The 27,500-nt window shown below is 36.6% G+C and overlaps 1 protein-coding gene across 2 annotated transcripts in view; it reads right to left on the minus strand.

Annotated features, from left to right (window-relative positions):
* Positions 1 to 27,500, minus strand: part of LOC137429609 (voltage-dependent L-type calcium channel subunit beta-3) — a 324,798-nt gene that overhangs the window by 154,089 nt on the left and 143,209 nt on the right. The window lies entirely within an intron of this gene.

Here is a 27,500-nt window from a genome sequence, read left to right on the forward strand (position 1 = left end):
TTATTATTACCACGAATTAAATTAGCTAATCTGGGTGGGGTGAATAGAAATGTTGTTTAATGAATTATTAGCTTTGTTTTTTGTAATTCTTGCGAGTAAAATGAACCCAAGATTTCTTCTCGATTTATATCATTTAATTTGTAAGTCCAAGGGTTTGTAGCCATTACATCAACGATTATAAATAATTCATTAGTCCATTTTTGTGTATAACCTTTCTCAAAATGGCTTTTCCATTTGTATATCCTTACAATATCACCAACTTTGAACTTGGGCTTTCTCAAATTAATCTCCTTTTCATATTCTAATTTTGTAAATGTTTCTGATGGTTTTGATTTTGTTGATGAATGAACTGTATTGTTGTAATCATCTACAATATCCTGAATTAAATACACCCATTTTTGAGAACCGAGTTGTGTGAATTTTTTATATAATTTCTCTTTCAAAGTACGATTAAAACGCTCAATAACAACTGCCTTTCCTTCATTAAAGGTGCTGTATAATTTAATACCCTTCCCCTTAAGAAATTTCATGAATATTTTGTTGTAGAACTCTGTTCCCTCATCGGTCCACAGTTTCTTTGGTTTTCTTTTATCCCTATCAAATATTAGCTTAAAGGCTAACATTAAAGTATCACCCCTTTTATTTTTTAAAGGGACAACCCAGGCAAATCTACTCCTCAAATCAATAACGGTTAAAGCATACCTGTATCCCTTATCATTATTTAGTTCGATTAAATCAGCGGACCATATGTGGTCGGTGTATTTAGAATAAACTTTCCTTCTTTTAAACTTTGTGATTATAGGTTTATGTAATTCATTAGCCAAAAGCTCCTCAGTCTTGATAACATCATTGGAGTTTAATAGTTTTTTGGGAAATAACCAAGACCAAGTTTCAATTTAACACTTATCATTTTTTTCACAATAAACCTATCAACTTTCTCTCTCAATGTCGGATTTCGTATCAAAGACAAATTATACAACATTTCTCTGTCTGCTTCATGTTTTTCATCCAATGTGGTGGTATCCCCATAAGCAATATCATGCTTCATACACACTTCATCAACCCTATTTTTTGGTCTGGACCAAGGTTTAGGATTGTTAGCCTCATCTAATCTTTTATCCAAGTTTGTTCCTGGACCACAGAAAGAATACCCTGGAAGGTGTAATTCCCCTGGAATTCCAGTTGTTGTAAATTTACTTCCTGACAGAAACTTTTGTATGTCTCCTCCTCTTTTAGGAGAGATGAATTGGCACTTTTTAGAGCCACACACTTGACATATTCCTTTTTGACAAACTCTATTATTTTTAGCTTTAACATAAGAGATATTGTTAGATTTAGTTTTCTTTTTACATTTGAGACAATAACTCATATTTATTTATCAGAAAAATTCCGACAGAGTATCAAAACCTTTTTGGTTTTTAACATATACATTTCAATCTTGATTTTTAAAACATAAAGAATTCTAAGGAATGCCTTCACTCTCTCCTCCATTTATTTACAAATAAAACTAACTAAAGTCAATTACACCAACATCATCAACCACATAATCTTTTCCTTCTTCTTCTTCTTTATCCCCACTTTCTCGTTTAAATCTCCTCCCTGAAACTGAAGACATTGACGTCGTTATTCTTGAAAATAATATTTTCATTAGACTTCTCATTTCTTTATTTTCCTCCTCAGTGCGTTGAGTTTGATTTATTTGCTGTAATACATTCAATCTTTTATTAATCTCACTGATTTCCATCTTTTTATATTTTTCCTCCCTCTCTCTTTGCTCCCTCTGCTCCTTCTCTCTTTTCTCCCTTTCCTCCTTCTCTCTTTTCTCCCTTTCCTCCCTCTCCTCCTCCTTTTTCTCCCTTTCCTCCTTCTCCTTTTTCTCTCTTTTCTCCCTTTCCTCCCTCTCCTCCTCCTTTTTCTCCCTTTCCTCCTTCTCCTTTTTCTCTCTTTCCTCCTTCTCTTCTTTAACTCCTACCTCATTTATCTGAGCAATTTTTGATATCAATATTTTCACAGCATTCATTCTTTCTTTATTTTCCTCTTCGGTGAGTTGAGATTGATCTTCTTGCTGTAATACATCCACTCTTTTTTGAATCGCTCTGATTTCCATCTCCCTCTCCTCCCTCTCTCTTTGTTCCCTCTCCTCCTTCTCTCTTTTCTCTCTTTTCTCCTTCTCTTCTTCAACTCCTTCCTCATCCCTTGCTACCCTTGAGTTTAAACCCCAAAGAATATTATACATATACTCATCTGGATTTTGAGATATTCTTGTATCTATAATTATTTTTCTCATAATAGGATACCAATAAGATTTGTTGACGATTTCTAAAAGAGTTTTATATTTCATAACTTTGAGAAGTTCATTTTTATTTAATATTTTAAACAAGTCTCTATTTGTGGGTTTAACAATATCAGTATAAGGCCAGTTTTTAATGACAAAATTCCCATGTATATGCTCCAAATCATAAGGTATGTAATACCGAGCACCCTTTTCTTGTAGGTATCCTTGAATACAAAAATTATAATTCTCTTGTAGTCTTCTTCCTGCCATTTATGTATCAGAAATATATGTGAGATTAATATTATGACAGGTAATACCACCCCATCTTCCCACTACCAAATTGGTTTGTATTCCTTGGCTTTCTATCCTTATCTCATGACCTTCCTTCTTTGTCATGCTAACCATCGCTATACTATCATATATTTTTCTTTTCTTAAAACCATGTATTTGTTGTTTATTAATTGTACTTCCACATAAATCCTTATCCTCACCAAGTGGATAATATTCTTCTTTACGAGACTGATTAAAATCATGTAGGTCTTCTATGTTTATTGAAAAAGACCAATTATACCCTAAATCAGGCATATCATACCCCCATTTATTAATTCGCATATTAACTATATGTCCTTCTTTATAAAATTCAATTGTAAGCAGGTAGTTAAATTCAATGAGGAAAGGTGTATGGTCAGTATAACCAGGTGTTGTGGTTGTATATTTTACTTGTTTAACAAAACGTGCTGTTTTCTTTAAAAATATATATTGTGATAAATCACTAAATCTAATTAAGTCATTCGCATCTGTAGGGTTTGGATAATTGATTAATTTATAAGTATTCTTCATATTAATATTTTTACTTACACTATATTTTTGTCGTTCAGCCTGTGCCTTTGTATAATAATTTGATAAATCAATATCCTGAGAAGATTTTCCAAAGATAGAACCATCTTTTCCAACATAAGTCATTTATATTAGATTAAAAATGATATCATAAAAATTTTCATTATTGTTGAGTTGAAATAATACATATAAACATAATTGACCACAACATTTAGAATTAATTTCTTGAACTTGAAATGTTTGATAAACACCATTCTGTAAGAATTGTATTACTTCAACAGGTGGTGGCATACCATAACTATCAAAATAATATTTATCCTGACTATTATGAATACAAACCCAATGAGAACCATTCTGTGTGTCTAAATTCATAATAATATTCTTTGTATTATTATTTATATGTATTAATTCATCTCTCATACAAATAACCACATTATCAATTTTTTGTGTTTTACAATACTTAGCTAGTTCTATATTTACCTTCGCAAAAGCGGAAGGTTATGTTTTGATCGCTGTGTATTTATTTGTATGTCTGTGTGTGTGTGTGTATGTTATTCGCATAACTCAAAAAGTATTCAACCGAATTGCATGAAATTTGGTGGGATGATTGGTTATTATACGGGACACATTTGATTAGATTTTGGGAGCAATCGGGTCAAAGGTCAAGGTCAAGGTCACGAAAAGGTCAAAATCGTATTTTTGTTGTTCTGTTCCCTACACTCCCATGCCAAGTACAGAACAGTAGCTGCGGCGAAGGTATGCGCTCTACCGAGTGCCCGTTCTAGTTGACGTTGTATTCTTTCCAAATTGTTTAAACCATTTATCCATTTATTTATGAGAAAGATACAATCCATTACCCCGTTTAGTTAGTTTAACACCCGCTTGAGCGATAGAGGAAAGCATATCTCCAACCAACAATCTAGCTTTATCAGGTAGACTTTCAAGTTTTTGAGCAAAATCTACAATTACACCACTTCCACTAATTTGTTTCTCCAACTCCTTGTTATGTCTTTCCAATTCTTTTTGAGCTTTTAGTTGTGCCTTCCTTTCGTTAGCAGTTTTTACCGCTGCTGAAATACCACCAGTCAATGCTCCCGCCGCACTTAAACCAACAAATAAAGGAATTAGAAACGGGAGAAATCCTCCTCTTGACTCGTCTATTGAATATTTCTTTAACATAGGTTTCGTCATTTTAATTTTAAGAGATCCAACATCATTTAGTGTTTTTACTTGTGTGTGTGTGTGAGTAAAACATCAATTCTTACAGCTCCTTTTTTTTGAATTGTATTAACATTAATAATACAAGGCTTTTGATTTTGAATACAAGATGTTAATTTATTAAGATTGATTTGATTAACATATACCCCAACCATTTATTTATGAGAAAAAACCTATGTGATATTAATCATAACACCATTATCTGTATTAATCTGTAATTCTGTTTCCTCCAAAAGCAAACAATATGCATTAACCTCTTCACTCTCCCCTCTTTCAATGTATAGAGAAGTATCCACTCGATTAGACTTTATAGTTTCCTTTTGAGAACTCAGGTCAATTGCGTAGATTGTATAAAGTTTTTGAAACGCAACCATATCCAAAATAGGATCATTATTACCATTACTTTCACACACCTTTTGGTAGGACTTGTAGGCTTCCGCATAATCATTTTTTTCCCAATCAATTTCCAATCTATCTCGCAGATAAAATGTGCCATCAAGAGAAACCCGAAGTTGTTTCACCTTAGCATTATCACTCAGCACATTATTCTTATCAGTGCCTTCATCTCCATCTGGTTTCTTAAAAATGAGCCATAGGTATCGTGGCTTTCCTTGAAGAACACCTAAATTCCAAGTGTAGGTAGTGTGTTCCAGTTTAACGTGTTGACATCTTCTTTTAAGGTATGATACATTTAGCGGTTTCTTTGAGTTAAGTCTTCTATTTAACATCTCTTCCGTTTTAAGATTAGGAGTATATTCACTAATATACCAACACAAATCATTAATAACAAATTTATTATTATCACCAAAAGCATTTTGAGCCCCAAAAAGCAATCTATTTACATTATCATTCCTTTGTAGTTGAAATCTAATTTTAAGCCCATACAAAACTTTATCATAATCACAAAATCCAAATATACCTTTAAGAGGTACTGCTACGGTAAAACTATTCTCTGCTTTTGTTTCATCATTATACATTGACTTCCTTTGACTATAACCGGGGTCAGCATTTGTTCCCGTTGACATATCAGGAATAAAACCTTCAACAGCTCCCTTACCCATTCTATCACTAAACGAATATAGTGTAAATTTCATCATTTCAGATGTAGCAGAGACATAATCAACCGCTTCAACCTCTTGTGTTCCAATATACAGGCGGACACTGTCAAACATTTTCCAGAAGAAATCATTTACGAGTGTAGCATTAGTATTATTCACAGCCTTAGTGAATTTAAATTTACACAGCAAGAAACTATCAGCTATATTCAAGTAAGTTTGTTGATTATTTATTTCAAAACTTTTTGTTCCGTTTGAATTCCAGTCTGTTCCTGTTATAGCATTTACCTTAAAATAGTCTTCCTTTTTAGTGGAGTTTGAAATGATAATCGTATCATCCAAATCATAGATACTATCAATCGCTTCCATACTTGTATTTATATAGCATTAAAATTGTTGAAACCCTGACCCAAGTATTTTAATGATTTTTTGTCGTTCTTGTGAAGATAGTTGAGTTTTACCTTTTTTTATTTCTTTGATTGCTTGTAATTTATGAGACTCCTTTTGAGCATCTTTTATACTCTTTATAGCACCCGCAACTGAACCCACGGCAGAAGCAGTTGAACCAATTAGGTCTTTATGTTTAAGGATGGTTGAACCAATACCCATTAGAGTATCAATTATCCCATCTCCTTTATTTCGAAATTGATGACCTACACCTCGTTGTCTCTTAGGTTTATAGTATCCTCTACCCACATACCTTGTATAGTCTGGTGAAAGGAACATGCCCTCCCCTGTAATTATTTTATATTTTCCCAACTCGTGTTTTCTCACAATAACCATTATTTATTTATTGAAAAACTTCACGTAGGTGAATTCTGATGGATATAATTTCATCATTAAAGGATATCATACGATTATCTTGGTCGGTTATCCTAAAATTTACTCTGTATATGGTTTTTCCTGACACAGGTAAATAGACAAGATTTTTTGGTTCCATATTAAATTTATAACCAATCGGGGTTGAGTATGCACTGAATGAAAATATTGTATTTGTTCTTATTCCATCATTATAAGCACCATCAATCAAATCACAATGAATTAATACTGAATTTATACCGGAGGATATTTGGATAACATTATCACTGTAAAACGTCCCGTTAGTTTCAATCTTTTTTGAAGAGAAACCCAATAGCTCTCTGAACGAATTTTCAATCGTGAAATCAACTTTATAATTATTTTTAAGCTTAATCGTTGATTTTGAAGTGTGTTTTTGAATATCTATTACCATATTTTTTGGTTCATCACCTTTTTCTTTCATAAGGCGAGAGACTTCTGAAGATATTTGAGAAATCTCGTAAGCTCCGGGTGAAACGGTTATAGTTTTATATCCACTTCCTGGATTATAACTAAACTTGTTGTTTTTCTCTGTGATATTAAACAAGGTATTATAAGTTTCCATCGACAATAAAGATGCCTCATATGAGGTAAGGGGGTCAAGTTGTAGTGGGTAAGGGAATGATGCTGTGTAATCACTCGTTGTGAAATTAAAACTAAGAATTGTGCTTCTCATCTTATTTAATATCTATTAAAATATCTTTGTATTGACATTTATTAATTATTTTCATATTCATCAAATGATCTAAAATGGCTGAGGATTCATTAAAACAATTGTTGTTTCCAGCCTTCTCACTACCTAACAACAATAATAGCCTATTAACTAATTGTGATGGGTCATTTGGAAGAAAACTAACACCTGAACCAAGCTTACTTAAAGCATCAATAATATGTTTCTCCTTCTCATTCTTCTTACTTTTACCAGCAACAGAAACTCCATAATCAAGTGCATTTAGCAACTCAATATATACCCTATCTTCCTCTCTTTCCATATCAAGTGGTTCCTCAAAATATTTTGAACCGCTGAATCCGGGGTTTGTTAGAAGAAACATTAATCTTGGAGTTAATTTAACATTTGGTTGAGTAGAACTCAAGAACATCAATTCATCATTAAATATCAATACCTTTTCTTCCACAAGATGGAACACTGCTGGTTCTTCTGTTGGAATGAGACCTGCTCTGGTTTTTGAATCTGCCAAATATTCATTGTTTTGAAGAGCTTCCACTACATAATTAGGGGGTTGATTTACCTCCTCAAGTTTCTGAAATAATTCTTCATCATTATATTCTAATTTTCCAAGTTCTTGTTTTGTTATCTGACTAAAATCTTTGAGCATTTGAAGTTTTTTCGGAGTAAATTCTACCGTGGGAACTGTAGGGTGTTGAGTTTTTAAAAGCGGTTTAAAAAATTTCTCTTGTTTTCTTTCAAAGGCTTCTTCACCAGTTAGTTTCTGTCTCCGTTTCTTCTTTATCTCTTCCTGTTGTTTTACAACTTTTGAAACCAACTCTTGATGTTCTTTAAACTTTCTTGCTCTTTCTTCAGTATTCATTTTCTGTATTTATTTATTGAAAAATATCATTTAATGAATTGTAAAGGTCAATGGGAAAATTTTCCTTTTCTTCATCATTATAGTAAATGTGTTGAAATAAATCCTTTTCTTTAAATATTTCATCAAATTCTTTATTGGTATTAATACGAGTTGTTATTTCTTCTTCACTAATACTTGTATCTCTGCTTTTCATACGTTTGCGTTGAGTCTCCTCATCGATATCAAAACCGAATGATAAAATCTTAACTCCATCACCACACAAATGTTTAATAATTTGTCTCATTCCTTCAGGATTAGTTTCTAAAATCCCAAGACCATTAGATTTTACTTTAACTCACTCTTACAATGTGAATATTTTGTAGAACCAAGAGAGACCTCCTCAAATATTTGACCTTTGTTCCTCAATCGCATATGTTCCTCCATTGAAATGTAGTAATAATCTTTCCCTTCTACTTCTCCTGGTCGCTTTGCTCTGGTTGTAGTACTCACAAAACGAATCATAGGGTGTTTTAAAAAAAAACTTACAATCTTTTCATTTTTACTATTCAAGAGTTTAGATTTATGAAAGTTCTTTCCTGAAGCAGATTTACCCACAAGATTAATAATAATAGTTATCATTTATATATGTAATTATGTTTAAAATAAAAATACATCCTTTAATATCTCATCTTGTTTCACAACAATATATTTATATTTTTCAATCGTGTTTCATATAATTTTCAAATTCTTTTTTACTACATAACGTAGAGCAATTATCTCTCCAAAAATTATTTACATCTATTGAATTTAACTTAAATAAAATAAAAGTATTGGCATTGTTTCTTATTGAGCGTCGAGGGAGTTGAAAATATGATTGACTAAGATATATACAATTACAAGAAGAATGTCTCCCTCTTGTATAGTAGCTATCCATTACTGTTTGGTTTCTCTCATTAACACAATCATCAAAGATGACGAGGTTCTTTTTTGATTTATCTAAATCTTGAGGTGAAGGTATATCATCCGTATTATCACTGAGAATACAAGTTATGGGTTTTGGTTTCGATTTTGATTTCTGTGTATCACAAAATAATTGTATTATATCTTCAATATTATAATCATTTAGTTTGTTTTGAAGTTTAAATAAACCGATAATGTCTTCCTTTTTAAGACCTGCATTAAAACCCTGTGAGAGTAGTTGATACTCGGGTTGAAAACTAGACTTTGTAAAAATTATTAAATTATCATAATCTAAAAAATTAGGACCAAGGAGCATCTTTAAAAGTAAACAGGTTTTTCCACATCCGCTTGAACCAACTATTAGACATCTCAATGAATTTGGAATGTTTTTATGGTTATTAAATTTTATCTTATTTTCCCAAACGGGTAAAAAATCATTCATTTATATATTTGGAAAACAAGTCATCTAACTTTTTTTGAGCTATTTTAGAAACTCTATATTTTATCCTGAGTTCGGGTTTAATTTCAAAATAATTCATTATTTTATTTATATAGTATCTTGTATTAACATTTCCATTAAAATTATTTTGAATAATAAATATCATTAAACCCTTATACATTTCCTCAATACAAATAGTCTCTTCCCTTGAAAGAAATGGTGTATTATCATCACAATACTTAACATTCATCTCTCTTATTAATCTTGTAAAGTAATTCATTTTTGGTTCTAATTTAAAAGAGTTATATATATTTTTATATTTTTTATTATCATTAATTAAAATTAAATCACAGAAAATACATTGTTTATATGAACCCTCATTATTAAGCCCTATTCTATCACAAGCCGGACAATTCTCTAATTTATCATATGGAGAGTCTGGAAATTCTAAATATCCTTCAGAACTTATCATATTTATATGGTAAATTTTTACTTAAACTAAACGCAAGTTTATTCATTAATAAATACAATGTTTCAAAGCACAAAAGACAAATTTCAATCAATCTCTACTTCGGTGAAAGATATAGAAAAATATGTCAAAGATGTTAAATTGAACAAAGATAAATATGGAAATTTTTGGGTAAAACCAGTTATGGAAAATAACAAGAGCCCCTCTATTTCATTTAAAGGAAGAGCTCTAACTATACCTGGAAAGACATCCATTAAAGTAAATCTAACAAAAGTTTCTCCTCTACTCCTGGCAATTTATTCAAAGCTTGAAAAAGTGATTGACCACGATACTTTGAAAAAAAATGATAAGACCATCAACAATACTCGTGGAGAAATTTGTATTTACTTTAATAATCCAAAGGGTGTAGATCTAAGTAAAATGAATGATGTTAATATTTCTGGTGAAATGTCATTTCGTTCTATGATAGTTAGAGATTATTTAAAGATAACTTTTGATATTAAAAATGTAGAGATTGAATCCGTTAATGAAAGAAAGTATATTGGTTTAGATGGAAAGGTTTTTTCTGCTAATTAAATATGAGTCATTACAGCAGTGAAGATTTTACTATTTCATTGAACTCGGACGATAGTGATGAAAGTATTTCATTGAACTCGGACGATGGTGATGATAGTATTTCATTGAACACAGATGATAGTTATGATACTAATAGTTTGTGCTCAAATGATAGTTATGAGAGTAGCTTTATTGATGACTGAGTATGATTCTGAGTATTCATGTGATAGTTATGACTTCGATGATTCTGAGTGAAAAAGTGTTTTAGTTTAAGCACAGCGATATATATAAAACGGAGCTGTAAAGCTCAAAAGTGTTTTATTTTAAGCACAGTGATATATATAAAACACCACGTTTTCTCACGCTATAAATATGGTTTATTGTGATACTTGCGAGAAGGAAGTAAAATATTATAAACAACATATTCTCACCGCAAAACATACATACAACATTCTTAACAAACTTTCCCCTCTTCCACCTAAAACAAAACATTGTAAGGTCTGTAAAACAACCATCCTCAAGAAGGGGTTTAAAGCCCATCTTAAAACTAACAAACACTTGTCAAAATTGTTTACTATTAAAAATACTGATGGTGCTTTCAAAAGACATATCAGGATTCGAATCTTTAACTTCAAACCTCCCGAACCAAAGTCTATAGTTGATGCTGTAGAAATAGTCAAACCTGCTGTTCAAACATTGATTGAAAAAACACTAAAAGAAATGAAACCACTTAAATTTTATATGGGGGTAAAATTAGAAATGACAAAGGATAAAGGAGTTATAGATACACCATACATGAGAACTGAGCCACACTTTATATCTTCATATCAAGATTTTAAAACATCTGGAGTCTATGATGAACTTATTAAACAAGAGCAAGATGTGGATAATTCAATCGTAGGAAGTGGATTCAATATAGGAAAAATTATTTACATAGACATTCATATTCTTAAATCAGATCCTCTAAAAGCTTCTTCTTACATTGATTTACCCAGTGTTATCAAAAATAGAAAAGCAGTTATCAATATCAAAAATAAAGACAATAAATGTTTTCTCTGGTCTATTTTAGCACACTTACATCATCCACATTTTCATGATGAAAGAGTATCTCATTATAAAAAATATGAGAATACATTAAATACGAAAGATCTAAAGTTTCCGATGACTTTAAATGATATTCCTAAATTTGAAAAGATGAATAATTTATCAGTTAATGTTTATGGTCTAACAGAAACAAACAACATTCAGGTTTTAAAGCTTTCTGACAATTGTAAACAAACTCATATTAATCTTCTATATTTTAATTCAGAGGAAAATTCACATAATACATACATCAAAGATATTGCTAAATTAATAAAACCACAAGTCTGTAAGAGAACAAATAAAATATATATTTGTTTGCGTTGTCTTAACTTCTTCAATTCACAAGAAAGATTAGATAAACATTCAAATTATTGTGGCGAACATAAATCAACGGTAATCAATATGCCTAAAGAAGGGTCAAAGATCACATTCAAAGATGAAAATAAAAAGATCAAACATCCATTTGTTATATATGCTGATTTTGAAAGTATTCTAGAAAAAATAGATACTGCTTCTCCAGATCCAAAAGAATCATACACAAATAAATATCAAAAACATACTCCTTGTGGTTTTTGTTATTATATCAAATCATCCGTTGGTGATAAATATAACAAGTTAGAGGTGTATAGAGGCTCAAATACCCCAGAGGAGTTTGTGAAACGACTAGAAAAAGACTGTGTTTGATTAACCAAGATAATGAGAGAAACCAATAAACCAATGTCCTTAACAAGTAAAGAAAAAAGGGAATTTATAAAAAACAATGTCTGTCATATTTGTGAGGAGAAAATTGGTAAAGGTCGAAAGGTTAGAGACCATTGTCATCTCACTGGTAAATATAGAGGTCCGGCTCATCAAAGTTGTAATATTAATTATCAACTCCCCTCTTTCATTCCTGTCTTTATTCATAACAACGCTCATTATGATACACATCTATTTATCAAGGAACTCTCAAAGACTTCTGGAAGTATCTCAGCAATTCCAAACACGGATCAGAAATACATTTCATTCACAAAAGCAATTCACACATCTCCTATTACTCATATCAGATTTCTTGATACATTTAAATTCATGGCAAGTCCATTGGCTAACTTGGTTCAAAATCTAAAAGAGTTTCCATGTCTTTCAGAGTATTTTTTAGATAAAGATTTTCTAACACAAAAGGGAATTTACCCCTATGACTATATGGACTCATTTGAGAGATTCAATGAAACACAACTTCCTTCAAAAGAAAATTTCTATAACAAATTAAACAACAGTAATATATCTGATAAAGATTATGTACACGCACAAAATGTTTGGGAAAAATATAACATCAAGAATCTTGGCGAGTATCACGATTTGTATCTCAAAACTGATGTGCTTTTATTGGCCGATGTATTTGAAGCCTTTAGATCTGTTTGTCGCACTGGATATGGATTGGATCCTGCTCACTACTACACAGCACCTGGATTGGCCTGGAGTGCGATGTTGAAAATGACAAAACAAGTTTTGGATTGGATAACCGATGTTGATATGCTTTTGATGATTGAAAAGGCAAAAAGAGGTGGAATTTCACAAGTCTGCTCGAGTAGATACGCAAAAGCAAATAACAAATATCTTCCAAATTATGATCCAACGAAAGAGAGTTCTTACTTGATGTACTATGACGCGAACAACCTGTATGGCTGGGCAATGTCTCAGGCTCTTCCTTATGGAAAACTTAGATGGGTAAAGGAAAAAGACTACAAAAACGTTTTACAAGATGTATGTATCTCCACACAAAAAGAATTGGATGAATAAAAAGTTGGTTATTATTTTGAAATTGATTTTAAATATCCAGAGGAACTCCATAACCTACACAAAGATCTCCCATTTGCTTGTGAGAAAGAAAGTCCAAAGAAAGAATGGTTGAGTGATTATCAACGATCGTTTGATATAGGTGAATCAACAGAAAAATTACTTACTACATTATATAACAAGAAAAATTATGTTCTACACCAAAGAAATTTGCGACAATATTTATCAAAAGGTCTAAGAGTAGAGAAGATCCATAGGGTTCTAAAGTTCAATCAAAGTCATTGGTTAAAGGGGTACATTGATTTTAATACACAAAGAAGAACAGAGTCAAAAACAGATTTTGAGAAAGACTTTTATAAATTGATGAATAATGCGGTCTTTGGTAAGACTATGGAGAATGTGAGGAAAAGACAAAATATCAGACTATCAACATCTTGGGAACAAGCATCAAAATTAATTAATAGACCGAGTTTTACTCGAGCTGAGGTCTTTACTGAGAACTTTTGTGCGATCCATTTGATTAAAGAGAGTATTGAAATGAACAAACCTATTTATATTGGAACAACAATTCTTGATTTATCAAAGTCATTAATGTATGATTACTTTTATAATAACTTGAGGAAGAAATATCAAAATGATGTTAATCTACTTTATATGGATACAGATAGTTTTATTTTGAAAATTAATACCAACGATGTTTATTCAGACATGAAAAGAGACATTAATATCTATGACACGAGTAATTACAGTCCAGAGAGTGAGTTGTTCTCTTCTAAAAATAAAAAGGTGATTGGAAAGTTCAAGGATGAATTAGGAGGAAATGTCATGAGTGAATTTGTGGGATTGAGGTCAAAGGCTTATGCTTATAAATACATTGTGAATAACGTTGAAAAGACTGATAAGAAGTTAAAAGGTGTAAAGAAAAATGTTATTAAAGAAACAATAAACTTTAAGGATTATTATAACTGTTTAACAACAAAGAAAGAAGAGTTTAGAAAGATTAATGGAATAAGAAGTTATAAACATCAATTATATTCAGAAGAGATAAATAAAAAAGCATTGGGGGCTTTTGATGATAAGAGGTTTATTTTAGAAAATGGAATTGATAGTCTCCCTTATGGTTATATAAGTATATAAGTGATAAGATATATATAAGTGATAAGATATATATAAGTGATAAGATATACATAAGTGATAAGATATATATAAGTGATAAGATATATATAAGTGATAAGTTAAAAAGGGGGGGTTGGGGATTTTAACGGGCTACCGCCGCCTTTTTTACTATTATATAAATGATAGAACCAAGTACCAACCAGACTAAAGAGTGGAGGTGTAATCAACCTTGGTATATAAATGATAAACATAACGAATGTGAAAAATATCAAATAGGTATAATTGAAAAGACAACTGGTAAAACAATTTACAAAACAAATAAGAGAATTAATTTAAATACTGGTGAATTGGGTAAAAAAGATGGAAATATTTTTGAGTGGACGGAAAACTTTGATGGTTGTCAGGAAAATATATACTTTAATTTTAAAATGGTATGTGGCACTGGAGGCGCTCAAACAAGAACATTGAGGGAGGTTTACCATTTTATCTTAGCTCAGTTAAAATATCTTAATAAAGAACCAAACTCAAACATATTTTTTGTTAATATATTAGATGGTGAAGAGAGTGGCAAGAGAATTAAATTATTTCCCACACATAAACAAATATTTGTAGGGTCGTTGTGTGAGTGGGCCAAAGATGATTCACCAGATGATATTAAGAGTAAAAGGTTAAAAGGTCCATAAGGTCAGAAGGATCACAGGTTCACACAGAAGGACCATTGTTTAAGTGGTCTAATGAATAAGGATAACATGTCAAAAGGTTAGAAGGTTCGTAAAGAACAGGGTGAGAGAAATAGAGGTGTTTAGGGGCAATGAGGGAGGGAAATAATTAATATGGAAGTGAATGGGTCAATGTTTGAGTGGGTCAAAGATTAATCTGCCAGATGATATGTAGAAGAAGGATGATAGGTCTATAAGAGAAAACAAATATTTGTAGTGTTTGAGTGGTCTAATGAACAACATTAAGGATAGGTACTACAGACAAAAGGTTCATAAAGATGAGGGTGGGAGAAATAGAGGTGTTTTGGGACAATGAGGGAGGGGAAAATTTAACATGCAAGTGAATGAGGATTTGCGGTGTCCCAGAACCAACATTATTACACTACTGATGTCACGTATATTACAAATACATTTGTGCAAAATAATTGTTTGAATTATGATTGGTTTAAACCATGACAAAACGGCAACTCGGGTACAGTCATTTATCTATATATCGACACATCTGGGCAGTGTCTGTGTTGTCACATAACGACTCCCTCAAACTTTTGTTTCCGTGGTTGTGAAGTGTTTTTAATAACGTTGTGGTGGTTTTGAATCACGTGGTGGTGAGGTATTTTGAATTATGTGGTGGTGAGGTGTTTTTAAATCACATGGTGGTGAGGTGTTTTTAAATGACGTGGTGGTGAGGTGTTTTTAAATCACATGGTGGTGAGGTGTTTTGATTTACGTGGTAGTGAGGTATTTATAATTACGTGGTGGAGAGTTGTTTTTAACTATGTGGTGGTGAGGTGTTTTGAATTAGTTGGTGATGAGGTGTTTTGAATTACGTGGTGGTGAGGTGTTTTGAATTACTTGGTAGTGAGGTGTTATTAAATGACGTGGTGGTGAGGCGTTTTTAATTTTGTGGCTGTGAGGTGTTTTTATTACGTGTTTTATGGCTGTGAGGCGTTTTCAATTTTGTGGTGGTGAGGTGTTTTTATTACGTGTTTTATGACTGTGAGGTGTTTTAAATTACTTGGTGGTGAGGTGTTTTGAATTACTTGGTGGTGAGGTGTTTTGAATTACTTGGTGGTGAGGTGTTTTGAATTACTTGGTGGTGAGGTGTTTTGAATTATGTGGTGGTGAGGTGTAATCGTTTCAAACTTCCAGTCTGCACCTACCATCCCCTATGTATGTGCTGAGGGGTTCTTTCTTGAAAAAAAAACATTCAACATAAATCTTCAACCTAAATTGCCTATAAAAATGTAATATCACAAACATAATAAATACATTTGTGCAAAATAATTGTTTGTATTATGATTGGTGTAAATCATGACAGCACAGCAACTCAGGTACAGTCATTATCCTCAGCTAAAATAAGCCCGTTCCTCAGTAACGACGCGCTCGCCTCACCAAGCTCGTGTGTATATATATATATACATATATATATATATATATATTGTTACGGATCTCACCGTCGGCCTGTTTTTCCCTTACCAAGGGGGGGATTAATCCCCTTGTCTGCGACTGACCGCCGTGAGTCCTGAAGCTGCCCAGCTCCATCCACGAGGCAGGTGAGCAACCTCCTTCGAGACCGCGGACAAGATGTTATTTTGCCGAGCGGATTAGCAGCCCGCGGCTCGAACCATTAGCAGTACTAAACCCGATTCTTATGCGTTGGCCAAATCGTGCCACAGGTGTTCAATGGGGAAATCACAAAGACGATCGGATGTGAAGGAAAGAAGGCAGAGTAAGGAAGAACAGGAATTTATTACTAACTAGAACGGGCACTCGGTAGAGCGCATACCTTCGCCGCAGCTACTGTTCTGTACTTGGCATGGGAGTGTAGGGAACAGAACAGTGAACAGTTTGGTGCTGATTTCATGCAAATCGGATAAGAATTGACCGAGTTATGACAAAAAACGCACATTTTGCAAGGTCGTGACCCCCCTGACCTTTGACCCCCAACCGCTAACAAGGGTAATGTCTTCACTGGGTCATGTCGTATATCACAAGATCGGGCATTGAATTCTGAACATTTTGGCATTAGTTGCATGCCAATTGGATAAAAATTGACCGCGCTATGGTAAAAATACGATTTTGACCTTTTCGTGACCTTGACCTTGACCTTTGACCCGATTGCTCCCAAAATCTAATCAAATGTGTCCCGTATAATAACCAATCATCCCACCAAATTTCATGCAATTCGGTTGAATACTTTTTGAGTTATGCGAATAACATACACACACACACACACACAGACATACAAATAAATACACAGCGATCAAAACATAACCTTCCGCTTTTGCGAAGGTAATTACTATTTACACAATCAAAGGAACCAAGGAGGAGGAAAGAAACGAAAATAATGACAGAAGGAGAAGACACAGTGCAATACTAGCTTATCTATTCATGCTTACTTATTCCCAGGGACAACATAAAGGACAGACGACAGTCAGACTTACACGGGGAATGAAGCAGAAATGAATGGCAGGAGGTGGATGGCTGGACAGACGAGAAGGTGGGATCACAGGGCGGGAAGGATGCGGGTCCGGTTGGTGTGGCGGCCCGGCTCGAGGTGAGCAGCCGCCGACCCTCCTCAATCGTGTTCGCACGGCGGCGTTGCTTCGCGGCTGCGGTCGAAACTGCCGTCAAAGCTCAAAGCTGCAGTGGATTCAAAGCTGCGGTGGATTCAAAGCTGCAGTGGACTCAAAGCTCATCGGAGGTCTCTCGCTTATTTCAGGTCCCTCGCTCATCTGACTCATCTGCCGCATCTCACGCATCTCCCGCATCCGACTCCGCAGTCCTTCCCCACCCCCTTTTATGAGGCACGTGGCGATCAAGCCGCCGGCCTGTTGGAAACGCCCATCGGTGAGCTCGCCTCGGCCTTGATTGGTCGCGAGGGCTCACCGATCCCACCCCTTGAGGAGGCGTTGGCAAAGCCACGCCTTGTTCCTGGCGCTTGGCTGACTCCTCCCACCTTCTGCTCCGAGATGACCTCGTGTTCAATGGATGCTTGGGGTGAAGAAAACCGCCCAAAGCAGTAGTGGCGAACGCCGCCGTACTGGTGCTTTTTAGGAGGCCATGGGGGTGTCGGAGGGATCCTATCTTATTTCAATTCGGTGCAATGCAGTGTCAGTTAATGGGAGACAGAGCCTTAACTGATACACATGATAAGGAAATAACTATTTAGAAGGGAATATGATTTTCTACGTGCATGCGATGGATTAACTAAGGGGACCTCCTTTGACATTTACACACAAAACGGAGAAATTTACAAGAATCACTAGAGGGGCATATTTACAAACAGGATTCTCAAATCCACAACAATATATATATTATATACTTGGCATATATATATATATATATATATATATATATATATATATATATACATATATATATATATATATATATATATATATATATATATATATATAGACTTGGCATTTAATATGGAATATTTTTTTTGGGGGGTGAACTTACTTTTCAAGATGTCTTAGAACCAAAAGTTCATTGGAATAATGTTGAAACTATTCTAGATTTTGTTAATGTGACCTTTAAAAGAAACAAAAACCACATTTGACATTTCGAAACAAATAAATTGATCCTTGAAAGTGATGTAAACTGATATCGAACTCAATTCATGGACAGTACTGTGTTAAACTTCTGTACGTTTTCCAGAAGTATCTCTTTATTTTGCACATTAGCCAAAAAATTTTTTAACAAAAACAAAAGTTTAATTACGACTGGGATTACGGACAGTAAAATTACAGTTCAGTACTTCGTGTAACCCCCACGAGCATTCAGGAGAGCACGTACACGTTGAGGCATGCTGTTCACGAGATTTGCCAAGATTTGGACAGGAATCGCTTGCCATGCAGTGACAATAACCTGCTGCAATTCACGCACAGAGGCAGGCTGCTGGTCCAAGTGGTCGATTTGACGCATTAATTCTGCCCACAAGTTCTCTATCGAATTCATATCCGGGGACATGGCAGGCAACTCCATATGCTCTACACCACGGTCAGCAAGAAAGTGTTGGATCATGCGAGCACGATGAGGCCGTGCATTGTCATCTTGGAATACAAAGTTTCCTCGAAAGGCTGCACGAGCAAATGGAAGCAATGTTTCTTCCAGAATGGCCCTGTACTTGAACTGGTTCAGGTTTCCATTCAGAACAACCAGGTCAGTTTTGCCCCCTTCATGAAAAGAAGCCCAAACGGTCACCCCACCACCTCCAGCTTGGACTCTTGGCACTATACAATCTTTGTTGTAGGCTTCATGCACTTGTCTGCGCACTCGGACGCAGCCATCTTGACGATAGACCAGAAATCTAGACTCTTCACTGAAGATCACGTGATTCCAGTGTCCTGGCTGCCATTGACGGTGCTCTCTGGCCCACTGCAATCGGTGCTGGCGGTGTTGTCTGGTCAGGCGTGGCTTTCTCAGGGGACGCCTGGCAGGATAGCCTGCTTGAACCAGTCGTTGGTTGACTAGCCTTCTGGATACAGGCACATGTGTCAGTTGCTGCTACTCAGCCCTAAGCCGATTAGCTGACTTGGTACGGCCATTGCGGACTAACCGGTGCAGCTGGCGATCATCCCTCCTTGTGGTTCTGCGGGGACGTCCTGGTCTCGGTATTGGAGTAGGGACACCCCTCTGAGCATTTCGTTTCAGGATCTTTGACACCTGACCTTGAGTGATGCCATAATGCCGAGCAATAGCATGCTATTTCATGCCGTAATTTCGTAAAGCCACCACTCCATGACAAACAGCATTGTCGAGATGACGGACCATCTCCAGAGGAAGCGGCAATAACTTTTGGAGACGTGCAGCAGTTGTTTTCCACTAATACAGAACGCAACAACCCTTGTATACCCGACTGTGAAGCCAATCGTCAAATGCACCTGTCCGTACATTTTGCCACGCCACCTGTGATATAATCCTGTTGTTGACTTCTTGCTGCGACAGACAATCAGTGACATGGTTCTTTTAACAAATAAATCACCAAAGTGTAAAAGAAACTCACCAGATTGATATACTGAGTTAAGAAAGTAAACCCAAGTCAAGAAAAAAAAAATATTCCATATTAAATGCCAAGTCTGTATATTCGATATACTGTATATACAGACTTGGCATTTAATATGGAATATATTTTTTTCCTTGACTTGGGTTTACTTTCTGAACTCAGTATATCAATCTGGTGAGTTTCTTTTACCCTTCGGTGATGTCTTTGTTAAAAGAACCATGTCACTGATTGTCTGTCGCAGCAAGAAGTCAATAACAGGATTATATCACAGGTGGCGTGACAAAATGTACGGACAGGTACATTTGACGATTGGCTTCACAATCGGGTATATAAGGGTTGTTGTGTTCTGTATTAGTGGAATACAACTGCTGCACGTCTACAAAAGTTATTGCCGCTTCCTCTGGAGATGGTCCGTCAACTCGACAATGCTGTTTGTCATGGAGTGGTGGCTTTACTAAATTCTGGCATGAAACAGCGTGCTATTGCTCGGCAGTATGGCATCACTCAAGGTCAGGTGTCAAAGATCCTGAAACGAAATGCTCAGAGGGGTGTCCCTACTCCAATACCGAGGCCAGGACGTCCACGCAGAACCACAAGGAGAGATGATCGCCAGCTGCACCGGTTAGTCTGCAATGGCCGTACCAAGTCAGCTAATCGGCTTCGGGCTGAGTGGCAGCAACTGACAAATGTGCCTGTATCCGGAAGGCTAGTCAACCAACGACTGGTTCAAGCAGGCTATCGTGCCAGGCGTCCCCTGAGAAAGCCACGCCTGACCAGGCAACACAGTCAGTGCCGATCGCAGTGGGCCAGAGAGCACCGTCAATGGCAGCCAGGACACTGGAATCACGTGACCTTCAATGACGAGTCTAGATTTCTGGTCTATCGTCAAGATGGCCGCGTCCGAGTGCGCAGACAAGTGCATGAAGCCCACAACGAAGATTTATAGTGCCAAGAGTCCAAGCTGGAGGTGGTGGGGTGACCGTTTGGGCTGCTTTTCATGCAGGGGGCAAAACTGACCTGGTTGTTCTGAATGGAAACCTGAACCAGTTCAAGTACAGGGTCATTCTGGAAGAAACATTGCTTCCATTTGCTCGTGCAGCCTTTCGGGGAAACATTGTCTTCCAAGATGACAATGCACGGCCTCATCGTGCTCACATGATCCAACACTTTCTTGCTAACCGTGGTGTAGAGCATATGGAGTGGCCTGCCATGTCCCCGGATATGAATCCGATAGAGAACTTGTGGGCAGAATTAACACGTCAAATCGACAACTTGGACCAGCAGCCGCCCTCTATGCGTGAATTGCAGCAGACTATTGTCACTGCATGGCAAGCGATTCCTGTCCAAACCTTGGCAAATCTCGTGAACAGCATGCCTCAACGTGTACGTGCTCTCCTGAATGCTCGTGGGGGTTACATGAAGTACTGAACTGTAGTTTTACTGTCCGTAATCCCAGTCATAATTTAGCTTTTGTTTTTGTTGAAAAAAAATTTGGCTAATGTGCAAAATAAAGAGATACTTCTGGAAAACGTACAGAAGTTTAACACAGTACTGTCCGTGAATTGAGTTCGATATCAGTTTACATCACTTTCAAGGATCAATTTATTTGCTTCGAAATGTCAAATGTGGTTTTTGTTTCTTTTAAAGGTCACATGAAGAAAATCTAGAATAATTTCAACATAATTCCAATGAAATTTTGGTTCTAAGTCATCTTGAAAAGTAGGTTCACCCCCACAAAAAAAAAATTCCATATTAAATGCCAAGTCTGTATATATATATACTGAAATGCAAAAGAAACTTACCACCTTTGAAACCTTTAAATATCAACAATAACACTGCGTGTAGTAAATGTGTGAACTTATTTGTGGACAATAGTGTCCTCACTGTCAGACAAAACGGTCACGGATGGTCACTTGAACCTTCAATGGTCACTTCATAGCACAGCTGTTGAACAGCTGTTTTGACTGTCAGTGATTAGCCAAGGGGTACGGGATGATTTTAATGAGCTGCACGTGATGTCTTGATATTGGCTTTAAAAAGGCCAGTGCAAAATGGGCATTTTGACCGAAAAATTTGACCATTTTGACCAACTTCAAAAAGACAGAAAACGCAAAAGAAACTTACCACCTTTGAAACCTTTAAATACCCAGAACTGAGACCTGAGACCACCCAGAACTGAGAACCTTTCAGCATGACAACGCTCGTCCCCATGCTGCTTGCTTTACCACTGCATTTCTCCAAGGCGAGAACATCAACACCATGCAGTGGCCTGCACTCTCCCCTGACCTGAATCCCATGGAGCACCTGTGGGATGAGCTTGGGAGACGCGTAGTTGGCAGGGCCAGGACACGGGCAGAGCTGCTTCAGACATTGAGGACTGAGTGGGACAGAATCCAGCAGCAATCCATCCAAAGACTGGTAGGCAGTATACGCCGACGATGTACTGCCTGTGTCCAAAACAATGGTGGCCACACACGCTATTGAAAGGGGACTGACATTGCACCCTGTGCTGTTCTGTACTGTAGAACAAACTGATGAGATGGTGTATCTTGGTCAAAAACTTGACAAGTCATCAATAAAATGCCAATGTTTCAATTAGCAATTGTTGGTTTGTTTTATTTTGAACTGTTACAATTTTATTACATTTCAAACAAGTGGTAAGTTTCTTTTGCGTTTTCGGTCTTTTTGAAGTTGGTCAAAATGGTCAAATTTTTCGGTCAAAATGCCCATTTTGCACTGGCCTTTTTAAAGCCAATATCAAGACATCACGTGCAGCTCATTAAAACCATCCCGTACCCCTTGGCTAATCACTGACAGTCAAATCGGCTGTTCAACAGCTGTGTTATGAAGTGACCATTGAAGGTTCAAGTGACCATCCGTGACCGTTTTGTCTGACAGTGAGGACACTATTGTCCACAAATAAGTTCACACATTTACTACACGCAGTGTTATTGTTGATATTTAAAGGTTTCAAAGGTGGTAAGTTTCTTTTGCGTTTCAGTATATATATATATATATATATATATATATATATTGGTATATACATATATATCCACTGCATGGCCAAAAATATGTGGACACCCGACCATCACACCCACATGTGCTCGTCGAACATTTCATTCCAAAATCATTGGCATTAATATGGAGTCTATCCCCCCCTTTGCTGCTATAACAGCCTCCACTCTTCCAAGAACGCTTTCCACTAGATGTTAGAACATTGCTGTGGGCATTTGCTTCCATTCAGCCACAAGAGCATTCGTGAGGTCGAGCACTGATGTTGAGCGATTAGGCCTGGCTCGCAATCAGCGTTCCAATTTTTTTTTTTTTTTTGAATACAGAATCGAGGCTCGTGAAAGAGCTAACATTTATCACAAAAAAATCAAACAAACAGACAAAATATATAAAAAGAGGGAGCGGTAGACAAGATGGGGAGAGAAGGGGAAGCACACAAACATAACATTTGAGAGCAGGGACATCGGGAGATGTGTGGGAGGGAGAGGGCTTGGAGGGAGGAGGCGTGGGAAGGGGGAGGGGGGTGGGAGAAGTATAAAACACAAGGACACCAAGGACTTCCAGGAAAGAAGTTGATATTTCAAAAAAGTGGATTTGGGGTGAAATTAGCGGGGGTAGAAAAGATCAAGGTTTTGGATGCGGGAAGATAAGAGATGGTGTAGAACAGCTGTTTTAAAGACCTGGAGGGAGGAGTGGGATTGAAGAGAGTGAGGAAGTTTGTTCCAGAGGTGGGAGAAAAGAGGAGTGAAGGTGAGCAGAGAGTCTTGATTTTGGCAGTTTAACCATAAGAGGGTTGCAGGCAGATCTTGTGCGACCTGTAGGAATATTTGGGGGACAGAGCCCAGAAAGAGCTGGGGGAGCAAGGCCAGAGAGGATTCGGTAGAAGACGGAAAGACCACCAACCTGCCTCCGGTAAGTAAGTGAAAGGCCCTCGGAGATAGCTTCATCGCGGGAGATTCCAATGATTCTGACTGCTTTGGTTTCAACAGCGTGAAGACGAGCTAGGTGTGAGGCAGGAGCACCAGCCCAGAGGGGGAGAGCAGTACTCCATTGAGCTGCGGATGAAAGCCTTGTATGTGGTGAGGAGCTCAGGTGTGCCAAGGAAGGACTTCACACGACGGAGGATGCCCAGTCGGCGACTGGCTTTGGAGGCCAGCTTGGAAATGTGGTTTTCCCAGGAAAGATCATGGCAGATAGTGAGACCCAAAAGCTTGAGTGACAGAACTTCTTGGAGAGGATTATTCAGAAAGTGGATGGGAGGGTTGTCCAGTCGGTCATTTCGGAGAGACATCGTAAGAGTGTGAGATTTGTCTGGATTGAAAGACATGTTCCACTTGTTTGCCCAGTCTGTGATTTTGTCCAGGTCTGCAGAGAGTGAGGAGGCTGCAAACTGCCGATCTGAGGTATCAGGAATGGAGCAGCAGAGAGTGGAGTCATCAGCAAAGAGATCGAGAGGATTTTCAAGAGAGTCAGAGAGATCATTGATGAAGACCAGAAAAAGCACAAGGCCCAGAACACTGCCTGGGGGAACTCCAGCCTGAACAGGAAGAAGAGATGAGAGAAACCCATTCAGGGCCACACGATGACTGCGACTAGAGAGGAGGTCCGCCAGCCATGCGTGGAGATTTCCATGGATACCAAAAGAGGAGGGTTTGGTGAGCAGAGCGGGGTGCCAGACGGTATCGAAGGCACGTGATATGTCAAGGGAGACAGCTCTAATTTCCTGTTTGGCATTGAGGACCTCCATCCATTGTTCAGACAGCAGAAGCAGCATGTCCAGAGTAGAGTGACCTGGTCTGAAACCAAATTGATGATCAGAGATCAAGCCGTTGGAGAAGAGGAAAGATTTCATATCCGAAGCAATGATGGATTCCATGACTTTGCTGATAATTGGGAGAAGGCTGATTGGTCTGTCGTTGCAAGGATCTGTTTTTGCACCTTTTTTGTGTAAAGCGGTGATGGTGGCTGATTTCCAAGCAGATGGAAGATGACATTGAGCAAAAGAGAGGGTGAAGAGAACAGAGAGAGGGAGTGAAAGAGCGGAAGAACAGGATTTTAGGACCCGTGGGCTGATGCCGTCAGGTCCAGTTGGTGCACAAGCATCATTCATCCCAAAGGTGTTCGATGGGGTTGAGGTCAGGCTCTGTGCAGGCCAGTCAAGTTCTTCCACACCGATCTTGACAAACCATTTCTGTTTGGACCTTGCTTTGTGCACAGGGGCATTGTCATGCTGAAACAGGAAAGGGCCTTCCCCAAACTGTTGCCACAAAGTTGGAAGCACACAATCGTCTAGAATGTCATTGTGTGCTGTGGCATTAATATTTCCCTTCACAGGAACTGAGGGGCCTAGCCCCAACCATGAAAAACAGCCCCAGACCATTATTCCTCCTCCATCAAACTTTACAATTGGCACTATGCATCCAGGCAGGTAGCATTCTCCTGGCATCCGCCAAACCCAGATTCGTCCTTCGGACTGCCAGATGGTGAAGCATAATTCATCACTCCAGAGAACGCGTTTCCACTGCTCCAGAGTCCAATGGCGGCGAGCTTTACACCACTCCAGCCGATGCTTGGCATTGCGCATGGTGATCTTAGGCTTGTGTGTGGCTGCTCTGCCATGGAAACACATTTCATGAGGCTCCCGACGAACAGTTGTTGTGCTGATGTTGCTTCCAGAGGAAGTTTGGAACTCGGTAGTGAGTGTTGCAACTGAGGACAGACGGTTTTACGCACTTCAGCCCTCGGCGGTTCCGTCTGTGAGCTTGTGTGGCCTACCACTTCGCGGCTGAGCTGTTGTTGGTCCTAGACCTTTCCACTTCACAATAACAGCACTTACAGTTGCCCAGGGCAGCTATAGCAGGGCAGAACTTTGACGAATTGACTTGTTGGAAAGGTGACATCCGATGACGGTGCCACGTTGAAAGTCACTGATCTCTTAAGTATGGCCCATGCTACTGTCAATGTTTGTCCATAGAGATTGCATGGCTGTGTGCTTGATTATATATACCTGTCAGCAATTGGTTTGGCTGAAACAGCAGAATCCACTAATTAGAAGGGGTGTCCACATACGTTTGGCCATGTTGTGTGTGTATATGTATATAATATATATATATATATATATATATATATACGTATATATATATATATATATATATATATATATATATATACATATATATATATATATATACATATATATATATATATATATACATATATATATATATATATACATATATATATATATATATACATATATATATATATATATACATATATATATATATATATATACATATATATATATATATATACATATATATATATATATATACATATATATATATATATATACATATATATATATATATATACATATATATATATATATATACATATATATATATATATATACATATATATATATATATATACATATATATATATATATATATACATATATATATATATATATACATATATATATATATATATATACATATATATATATATATATATACATATATATATATATATATATATATATATATATCACAGATCGAACCCCCTAACTTGACGGGGCAGCAAGGGACAGATCGAGTTTCACCACAGCAGTTGCTGCAAGACCTGTTAGAAAAGTGTCGCCTGCGAACACATTGTCTCTGCCCTGCTGATCACCAGTCAGAAGGTTTGCAGTCAGGAATATTAAATTAATTACATAAATTGTATAAATTTTTAATTTAAACATATATATTATATATATTCCATTCCGGGTCTGGGTTCGATTCCTGGTCTGGGTGTGTAATTTTCCCACATATGTGAATTTATATATATATATGATATATTTCTCATTTTATTGTTGTTGGTTGTCCATCGTACTCAATGATGACAGCCAAGTGAATTTATCTCACCTGGTTTGGATTGCATGAACGGACCCTCTAGTGGCCTTAGTCCAATATTTGCCAGGAATGTTTCACCACAGTCTGGACATTGGACATATGCTGTTTGACCAGGTGTTTGGTTTTGCCAATAATTACTTGTGATGCTCTTCTTAATACTTGCTGGATTGTTGTTTCAAGTTCTGCTGTATCGTCATGCAATATTCCCATTCCTATCTTTCACGAGCACCTTGCTCCCAAGTATCCACACAGATTCCATATTTTCAGAATAATCTTTCATGCAGTCCAAGTTGTGTTGGCAACAATGGGAGCGTTTACTCAGCTTTAGCTAAAAGTAAAACACCTTCATGGGTATTCTGTCACCAGAAATCCTTCTTATACTTTGGCCAGTCAAGTGTAATTGTGTACTATGTGCACGACATGTTTGCCCTACTTGCATGGCATCTCAGTTTCTGGAACACACACACACATACATACATACACACATACATACACATATACATACACATATACACACACACACGCACGCACGACACACACACATATATATATATATATATATATACACTACCGGTGAAAAGCTTTAGAACACCTCATTTTTTCCAGTTTTTATTGAAATTTACGCAGTTTAATGTCTCAATGTACTCTGAAATTAAGCATAGAACAAACAAACAATTGGAGATAAAAAAATTAATCATAGAATCATTCTG

Source organism: Myxine glutinosa, chromosome 6 (genome assembly GCF_964187855.1).
Source record: "Myxine glutinosa chromosome 6, kmMyxGlut1.1, whole genome shotgun sequence".
Lineage (NCBI taxonomy): Eukaryota > Metazoa > Chordata > Myxini > Myxiniformes > Myxinidae > Myxine > Myxine glutinosa.